The sequence below is a fragment of the Haemaphysalis longicornis genome, unplaced genomic scaffold (assembly GCF_048455015.1).
Source record: "Haemaphysalis longicornis isolate Haplotype H1 unplaced genomic scaffold, Haemaphysalis longicornis Haplotype H1 scaffold_2, whole genome shotgun sequence".
Taxonomy (NCBI): domain Eukaryota; kingdom Metazoa; phylum Arthropoda; class Arachnida; order Ixodida; family Ixodidae; genus Haemaphysalis; species Haemaphysalis longicornis.
Window position 1 is genome coordinate 74,200,664 of NW_027526295.1, and position 9,248 is coordinate 74,209,911.

Genomic DNA, 9,248 nt, shown 5'->3' on the forward strand with positions numbered 1-9,248 from the left:
CTTCACTGGGGACAAGCCGGATATCCTATAGCAAGCGCTTAACGCCCCTCAAGAACATTTGCAAGTTGCCAACCCAGCCTGCGCCCCAGTCGCTGCTTCTAACCCTTATGAAATGCATTACAAAAGCTATGAGCTTCCTACTCTTAGATGCCACCATCTACATCTCCAATAAACACACACCGACTGTCCACCCTTCGCTAATTTTAGGACATAATCACTAAGAGATGTTCAGGTGCACACACCATCCTTCCCCTTCATAGAACCATGACACAATTTACCCATATATAACCCCAAGTGGCTCATACACGCGCCGGCCTCAGGGAGCGAGATACCACCCCCATCGTACAAGTAGTCCTCGTCTGCAAGATTACACACGACGAACCCTTCCTGCTCCTCAGTTGCTCCAACACCGAGAAATTTGGCATCATTAGAATATAGTAGCCGCACTCAATAAAAAATCTACACCATCTTCTCACGTGGGAACCCTGAGGGGATGCAAAGCCGTGGAATAGTAGCGTGTTAATTGGTTGTTAGAGTAAAGACACGTGTCGTAGCGTATTAAATGTCCTCTTTATTTATCGAGTAGTGGGGAACGTCTTCCGGCTTCTCGTTCTCGAAGCGACGAATCCGCTGTTCGACGCTGGCGTTTCGAAGCGTTGTCACGTTGCCGAACGCCAGCGTCCATTGTCAGCTAATCGGACGGCGCAGCGTTGTCTTGACAGAAAGCAGCAACTGAAGGGAGCAGCGGCGCGGACCTGGTTATCTGAAGTGGAGAGGAGGAGTGGAGAGGAGGAGCAGCGCGCACAGGTGGTTTGGAGAGGGGGGGGGGGAGCAGAGGAGCAGCGCGCTCGCTATCGCACAGGTGGTGTACAGAGGGAGGGGAGAGAGAGCGGCGTTATCACAGCTGCTGTGGAGAGGAGGAGAGGTGTGGACGCCGGACCCCGGACGACGGAGCCTCGACTAAAAGATGCTTTGCATCTAATACCAAGCCACAGGCTAACACACTTATTACCGATAGAAGGTATCAGCTGACGGGCCAGCGGAGGCAAAGCCTGGCCGAACGTTCGGAGTTCGTGGGAGCACCCGCTCGCCTTACGAGGCTCCCGCAGTAGGCCTCAGAACGTTGTTTTATCGTCTTCGGTGATACTGCTACAGCAGGCCCCCACTCTGGTGGCGGAGCTGTTAAGACAGCCGGAAGGATACTTTCGGAGGTCGTTTTCGTCGTGTTGGGGGGACGTAGCTGCTGGGACGACTGGCGAGGATGAAACCGCAATTCGAATAGGGTTTTCGGCCGGTTGTTATGAGCGGTTCTTCGGCTAACGCTGGTTTGAGGCGGTCGACAAATGCCTCGTCCAGCCTGCCACCCAAATGAAATGTTTATAAGCGCGATGAATGACGCGGTACGATTCGTAAGATAAAGGACTTCCGCGCAGAGTCAAGGGGAACGAAAATGTAGAGGAACGTCGCCAGCTCGGTGAGAACATTGGGGCCGTACACTGCTTGCAGCGTGGTGCTAACGCCCGAAGTGATCGAAATGAATCTCGCGGCTTGGTAATGTAGTCGTGGTATCAAGGCACGGTGATGAACCTGAAGGAGTGAAAACCTTTTCTGGCATGTGTAGCGGCGCACCATTGACCTGCGGTCGTGCAGTGTAGATCGTGCTTTAAAGTAGCCGACGACTCAGCGGAACAAACGGTAGTGACGTGAACCAATGAGAAGCGTCCTGTGGTGCCTGAGTGCTATCTTGAGTGAGCAGTGAAAACGCTCTACGAGCCCGTTGTCAATAGCGTGCTAAGCCTTGGGCGGATGCGGGAAGTACCAAGAAGAGTGAGCATGTTATTGGAGACTACCGGCTAAGACTGGCTACTCCGGTCGCTGATAATAGTTGATGGGACACTACAGCGGGCAATCCAGCCAGCGATGAATTCCTTCGCGATGATTTTGCTACGGATGTCTGGAAGAGGGAACACCTCGGGCCAACTCGTGACACGATCGGCACACTTTAGTAGGTGTTATTACTAGCAGGTTAGTAGAAAGGTACGGCTGAAGAGAAGGAAGGCAGGAGGCCGTTCTGAGTAGTGTCTTCTTTTAATACTTCATCCTCGTTTTCTACATTCTCCCTCCCCCGCAGGAAGATCCAAGCCCAGTCCTACGAACCCTTTTTTTAACGGTAACTATGTGTTCCCGTTTGCTAGAGGACAGGTACCCAAAATGTCTGCGTGCACCTTGTCGAAACACTCAGCTGGTGGTGTAAGCGAGCCGAAAGAGGCCTGGTGTGTCGGTGAACTTTTGACTGCTGCCATAACAGACAGCAGTGCGTCCACTGACACACACCCTTGTTGACGCCCGGCCAAACGAAACGCTGTGTCAGCAGGCATTGCGTAGCTCATATTGCAGGGGGCAGCAGTTTATGAATGGCATCGACAAAAGTGCGTCCGAAATTCTCCGGGACGAGCAGACGTGGGTGGGACGTGGAAACGTCGCAAAGCACCGGGACAGCACACGATGTAATGGGTATTCATAGGGGTGCAGCGCGCCGGGGTTTTCGTGAAGCGCTATTATTTCGGTGTCGCCTTTCTGCGCTGCGGCAAAGGCAGTGAAGTCGATGCTAGCCGAGAGATTGAAGCAATGTCACGTGAGAGCGAATGCGGCGGCATTGTCCTGTCCCTGTACGTGTCGTGTGTCCGTTGTGAATTCCGCAACGAAAGACAGGTCAAGGGCTGGACGAGGTGGAAATTTCGTAGAATTTGACCGAATGGTAAAGGTCAAAGGTTTGTGGTCAGTCTGAATTTGAAACCCTCGACCCTCCAAGAAGTGCAGAAAGGTATGTACAACAGTGTACAATGCAAGGCGTTTTCTTCGGAAAGTGCTGTATCGTGTCTCCGTGGGCGACAACGTGCGGGAAAAGAAAGCAAATGGTTCCCAGGCATTTTCCGAATACTGTTGCAAGACAGCTCCGATTTCAGCGTGAGATGCATCAGTCATTAGGCAAAGTGGAGCTACCGGCCTCGGATGAACGGGATGGTTTGCCTCGGACAGCTTTGTGTTGATGTTCTCAAAATCGCTCAATGCTTCTGCAGACTAAGCGATCGGAGATGTTTTTGGTTTGTTTCTTTGGAGCATGTCTTTCAGCAGCCGGAAGAAAGCGGCACAGTTCGGGGTGAAGCGGCGGTAAAAATTTAAGCTACCAAGAAACTCGCAGAGCTTACGGATGGAAGATGGCAGCGGGAAATCTTGGATGACCTGGACGTTTGAAGGCAAGGGGCGAATGCCATTCTTGGCTACATGGTGGCCTGTGAAGGTCAACTCGTGAGCGTCCAGCTCACGTTTGGCCCTATTGATGATAACGCAGTATTCGGCAAGGCGACTGAAGAGTTGGCGCAGGTGCTGCTTGTGGTTGAGAAAAAGTTCTTGCTGGGCTAGTTCGTGAATAAAAGTCAAATTGGCAGACTTCATTCGGCCGGTTTCCCTGGCACTGTCGTAGCCACTGCGGCAAAGACGTTGCTCAAAAAATTGAAAGGAGAGAGGAAGGCCAAAGGTATCTCCCGTCCGCAAAAAAAAAAAAAAACGGATGTCATGCTGTACATGCACAGGGTGTCCCACAACAAGAAAGCGGTCGCCGAAAGGTACTGGATCACCCTTGCGTTTTCCGCCCCGTGGAAACTTGTGCGCCTGTGCTCGCGCATACCGGGTGAATGCAGGAAGAAGGCATGTGGGAAAAAACGGTCACATCGCTACATCGATCGCGCTGTGCGTGTTCTGTACGAAATCCCGCTATCTTTCGGAAGTGTTTACGTTGGCCAAACGGGCCGTTGCGTCACAAAGAGGGCTAGCGAACATGAATTGTCCCTTGAGAAAGATAAGGGAGCCCATTTGCCCACTCACTCTCGTGCCTGAGGTTGTGAGCCATGGTTCAATGAGATAAAAATACTGAACAAAAACAAGAACAGAGAGGAGAGGGAATTAGCCGAACTGTATTATATCAGGTAGAGAGCGACTGAGTGTGTATATAATACCTCGTTTGCACTGTACAATAGCGAAATAGGATTTCTAAAAAACTTGCTGTAAACATATGTATGATTGTTATCATCTGTATATGTGTACGGTCCTTTTTCCTCGCCCTCTTTTTTCTTAAGGAATATAAGCACACGCGCAGCGGAATAAAGTAATTGGAAGTTAGCGCCTGTCTCGTCTACTGTTTCATCGTCCGTGCTTTTTTTGTTGCACTTCAAATCATGGCAGCTGCATATGGTGTTCTTCGTCGCTGGTGAACAAAGCAAGTGATCGACGTAAGAGCGAAGGAGAAAGGCAATCCTCGGGTCACTGTGTCGATGAGCTGTAAAGTTTGTGCAGCGTCCCGAAAGCCTAAAGGCATGCGCACGTACTCTAAAAGTAATAACATTGCGATGATTGCCGTCTCAGGAATATCCGCCGGCTCCACAGAGAATCTTATGGGAGGCCTTAACAAGGTCGATCATAGAGAAGAACGCCGTCCCATGCAGCGGTGCTGAGAAGTCTGCGAAGTGCGGAAAAAGGTAACGATCGGGAACAGTGGCGTTGTTTAGCAGCCGGTAGTCCCCGCAGGGACGCCAGTCTACAGGTGACGACCTTGGCATGAAGTGCAGTGGGGATGCTTAAGGGCTTGACCAAGGTCGAACGATTCCTAAATATGCATTTGTTCTAACTCGCCCAGTGCAGCCTTTTTGCTCTGAGGTGGTAAGTGAAGGGCTCGAGCGTCAGTAGGTGGGCAGTAGTAACAATTTGGTAAGTGTCGTCATGTCCGACTGGCAGCAGGAAGAGGGCAGGTAGCAGAAGAGATGGGAATGCCTCGAGAAGCTTGTGGCAGGCAAACTTCGGCGAGGCCCTTGCGACCGTCAGGAGTGTTTTCTTCGACGCTATAGCAAGCGCAGAGATGTGCCTTCTAGCAACAATGAGGCGATTGCGGTGCATATTAACTAATGTTCTGTAGTGACGTAGAAAAGTCATGCCCAAAACGGGACAGGTAACATCAGCAATATGAAAAATTTACTGAAATGTTCTTAGGAGGCCAATTTTGACGTACAGTGATTTTTTTCCGTAGGTGGTGATGGGCCACTTGTTGACAGGCGGAGCTTGTTGGGGCTTGCCTGCGCTTGCGAAGCACAGCTGAGGACGGTATGACGCCAACCTCCCCGCCGGCGTTGACGAGAAACCGCAGTCCGGTGTTTTGTCCGTCACAAAAACAAAACTGTCCAAGCTTGCCCAAGTCGCGCTAGGCTTGATCCACAGCGAAGCAGCACGATTTCTTTCTACGGGAGCACTAAAGGACACATCACCACGCATTCGTACGAGTTTTAGTTTGTTTATTTACATGTTCCGTCGTCGCTCTGCGCTGTGCTAGTAGTAGTCATCCTCATATGCATCGATATCGTCGTGTTCCTCATGACAAGCACTGCATGCGCAGTATCGATTGACGAGACAGCTGAAGCGCAGCGGTTCCGTGAAGCAAGTGTTGCGCTAGCTTTGGCGTTGTTGGCTGCTAGGCAACGCGAGGCGCACCTCGAAGCTTACGCCAGTTTTTTTTTTTTTTCTTTTTTTGCTAAACCCATAGGGCGAGCCGGGAACGCTCGGCGCTCACAATCACTGGGCATTTTCTTGTTATTTTTAACCCATTATGCCCCACACATTACGTCAAGCTACAACAGCTCCGCTCTTAGCAAGCGGTTGACGTCGCAACTGATACAACTCGCCGCTTCTATTGGTGCGACAGGGACCTCCATGAAAAGTGCAAGCGGCCGTGCACTTTCGTGCTGCTTCTCTAAAGTGACGTTGATGTTAACACACGCCTTAATTGCCTTGATATCAGGTGACGGTGAACCCGCGGCGCGAGGAGCGGCCGTGCGAGGGAGAGCGCCGACGTCGGATTGAGAGAGCGGCAGTCTGGTCTGACAGCTTCATGATTTCCCCGTGTAACTCCTCGTGCAGGCTCTGCAGTGCAGGTGAAGACTGTGTTGTGTGCGCTGCTTTAGTTTTCGTGATTGATTTGACTGATTGTAGGGTTTAACGCGCTGACGCAACGCAGGCGATGAGGCACGCCGAAGTGGAGGGCTTAGGATTAATTTTGACCACCTGGGGACCTTTAACGTGCGCCGAAATCTCGCACACACTGGCGTTTCTTGCTTTCCGCCTCCATCGGAGAAGCGGCCGCCGCGGTCGAGGAGCGAAACGGCGTCCTCGTGCTCAGCAGCACAACGCCTTAGCCACTGAGCCACCGCAACGGGTCTTTAGTTTCCAAGAACGTTTCGCAAATGAAACTTCCCACACGCATCGTTCCACGGAAGTCCATGCGTTGGAGTTGGCAAGTTGGGCCAGCTCGGAAACGAGTAAACTGCCAGCGGTCGCCAGCACCATGCGGGTGGAGGTGGGCAAGCGTTGTAGAAAAATCTCTAGAAACAAAGCTTGATCGAATGCGGCTTCCTTCTCTCCGAAGAGCCGTGAGGGCTTGCGACAAAAGAGCTCTACGGATCGCAGAAACTGCGATCGTCGCTGTTCCGACATCGTCTCCCTCCCGAGATACTGTGGTCTTGCAAAATCGGTCCCGCTCGGTAATCCGGGCTGCATCTAAATTACAGAGCACTGCAGACTCGGTCGAAGAACACGTCGGTTGCCCCACCCACAACTATACAAAGACAAAAGAAACTAAGCTCAGACTTTTACAAACCAGCATGTCCTCCGCCAACACTGATGCACCTTATGTTCCCAAATAACACGAAGCCCAATGCAAATTCTGTACGCGATCAGGAACACTTTGGCACGTTGTACTTGAATGCACCCAGAACCCTGATGTACCACCTCCATCCCCTTGCCATTAGTCCGAGCAATGGGAGACGCTGCTGACCAGCTCCCTCCATTGCTATGAGTTCCTGCTGGTTTAAATAGCGCTAGCATCCAGGATGGCACATGGAAACCTGTAAGAAGGCTCCACTCCCACATGTATCAGCCAAATAAAGATGTTTTCGCTCTATTTCTCCGACATTGTTGTCTGTTTGATGAGTTTCTCTTGTCAAGGTATCGAAAGAAGCCGTCCCCGGTGGTGAAAGAATCAGGTCGCGAAGCTCCGTTGCGGTCTCGGCAACGGGGACACGGGGTGATGTTGACTCGGCGACATGATTCGCGCTATGGCGAACTGACTGTTTACTTGGGAGAGCCAGAATTGTGGGTCTACGAGCCTGTACAGGGGAAGCCGCCGCGAACGTGAAGCCATGTCCCCCTGCGCAGCAGAGGATGTTCGATCGCTGCCATCAGCCGCTGTGGCTCCGATCTGAGCCTCCAAGGCGTTGCGATTGTCGTCAGCCGTGTACGATGTCCCTGATAACCCATTTTGTGGCAGCACCAGGCAATAAAAATGCAGAGACACAAAACAACACACATATTTCAGACAGAAGGCAGCAGCAGCCGGTCCAGCGGCTGCGATGCCTCACCGAACGCTCGGAGTCCGTTTAAGCACTTACCGCTCGCGCCACAATGGTCGCGCAGTGAGCCTCGGGTGCTGCTTGCTGTATTCGGCTATGCTGCCGCAAGAAGTAGCCAAGATTGTAAATAAGCCCAAATTATAAGTAGCTGATGATGTGCTCATTTGTTCAGAAGCACTTGTTCATACAAGCATATTACTAAAGACAAGGCATTTTCCATGCGAAATAATGACAGTCAATTTTACACAAAAATATATTTACACCTTATTCTGCAAATGTATTGTGAAGTGCAGTGAACGACATGCGGGTCACGTTTTCGTACAATGGCATGTGGAGATAGTTTGGAAGAATGTGCGCTAGCATACTGTAGCCATAATGTGTTCTACACCGCGGTAAGACCAATTTATTTGTTTCGCGAGTCGTGGAGGGACTGTAATATTGTGTGAGCGTTACAAAATTTGAGAACAAGGGGTCATTTCGGCTTACTGCTTTCTTATAGAAGAAACCAAATCTTTAGTCGAACATACGGTCAATTCCCACAATTTTATACTGCTCGTACAAAGGAAAAGTTAGGAGAACATACAACGCGTTCGCAACCGCAAGAACCAGTTTCTTCTGTACATTTACAAGTTTTTGCATACTTGTTGAATGGCGTTCACCCACACTAAGAAACAGCAACTCAAATGTGAATAAAAAGGGCACAGTGATCCTTCTGTGAATTTTAGACCTATGCTTTGTATAATACATAGGAAACGTAGTAATGACTTTGGTTTGTGCTATTTCTCTATAAAGATTGTGCTATTATGCTTAAATTTGTGAACAGACGTGTTATTATGTACGCTGAAAATCGGGTGGCTGAGGCCCCTGTCAGGCCACGTCCGCCTTTAGTCTCGGCCTCCCCTTGGTTTTGCCAAGAAATAGAAATGAAATACTCAAATACTCAAATAATAGAGATCCAATTTAGTTTTTGCAGGTAATAGACCTTTGTTGCGCGAAATTATCCCGTTAAACCTTGAAAGTACGACACAGATTTTGCTCACATGGACGTTCCATGACATAATACCTGCAAACACTACGCCAATTAACGTCAAATTGTCGACATATTCAATGGCAGTATTCTCTAAAAAAAGAGGAGGCGGGTTCAGCACATGTTTTCCTTTTGGATGAAATATTACAGACTCAGTTTTTCCCCTATTTATTTTTATGGTAATAAAGAAGGCCATTCTGGTAACGATGTCAACACCCTATTGGCCATGCTCATTAGTTCGACAATGTCACGTGAAGAGAGGAATACGCTGGTGTCATCCGTATAAATTATATATTTCACGGCCTTACTAATGTTGCACATATCATTTATGTACGCGTTAAAAAGAAGGGGTCCTAGAAGGTTGCCCTGAAGTACACCACATCTAACCTTTAGGTTTTCAGAGGGACAGTGGTTTAATACAACGTATTTGGAACGGGAACTGAGGTTGGATGTAATAAGTTGGAGGGGGTGTCCACGTACGCCCTAGAGCTCCTGTTTTTTACTGAGCTCCCGTTTTACTGAGCTCCTAGAGCTCCCGTTTTTTACTTTTTTACTAACGCTTTACTGAAATGGACGAAGATGCCTAAGGTAAGAGACTTCGGTTCAATTTTTTTAGATTATACGCCTTTTGGTTTGAGTAATGCGTGCTTAGTAGAGCTGTTTATGGTAACGCCATACTGGCAATCAGCCATCACAGAGTACTTTAAAAGGAAGCTATATAATCGTCGATGAATTAAGCGTTCAAGCTTCTTAGAGAAAAATAGAAGCAG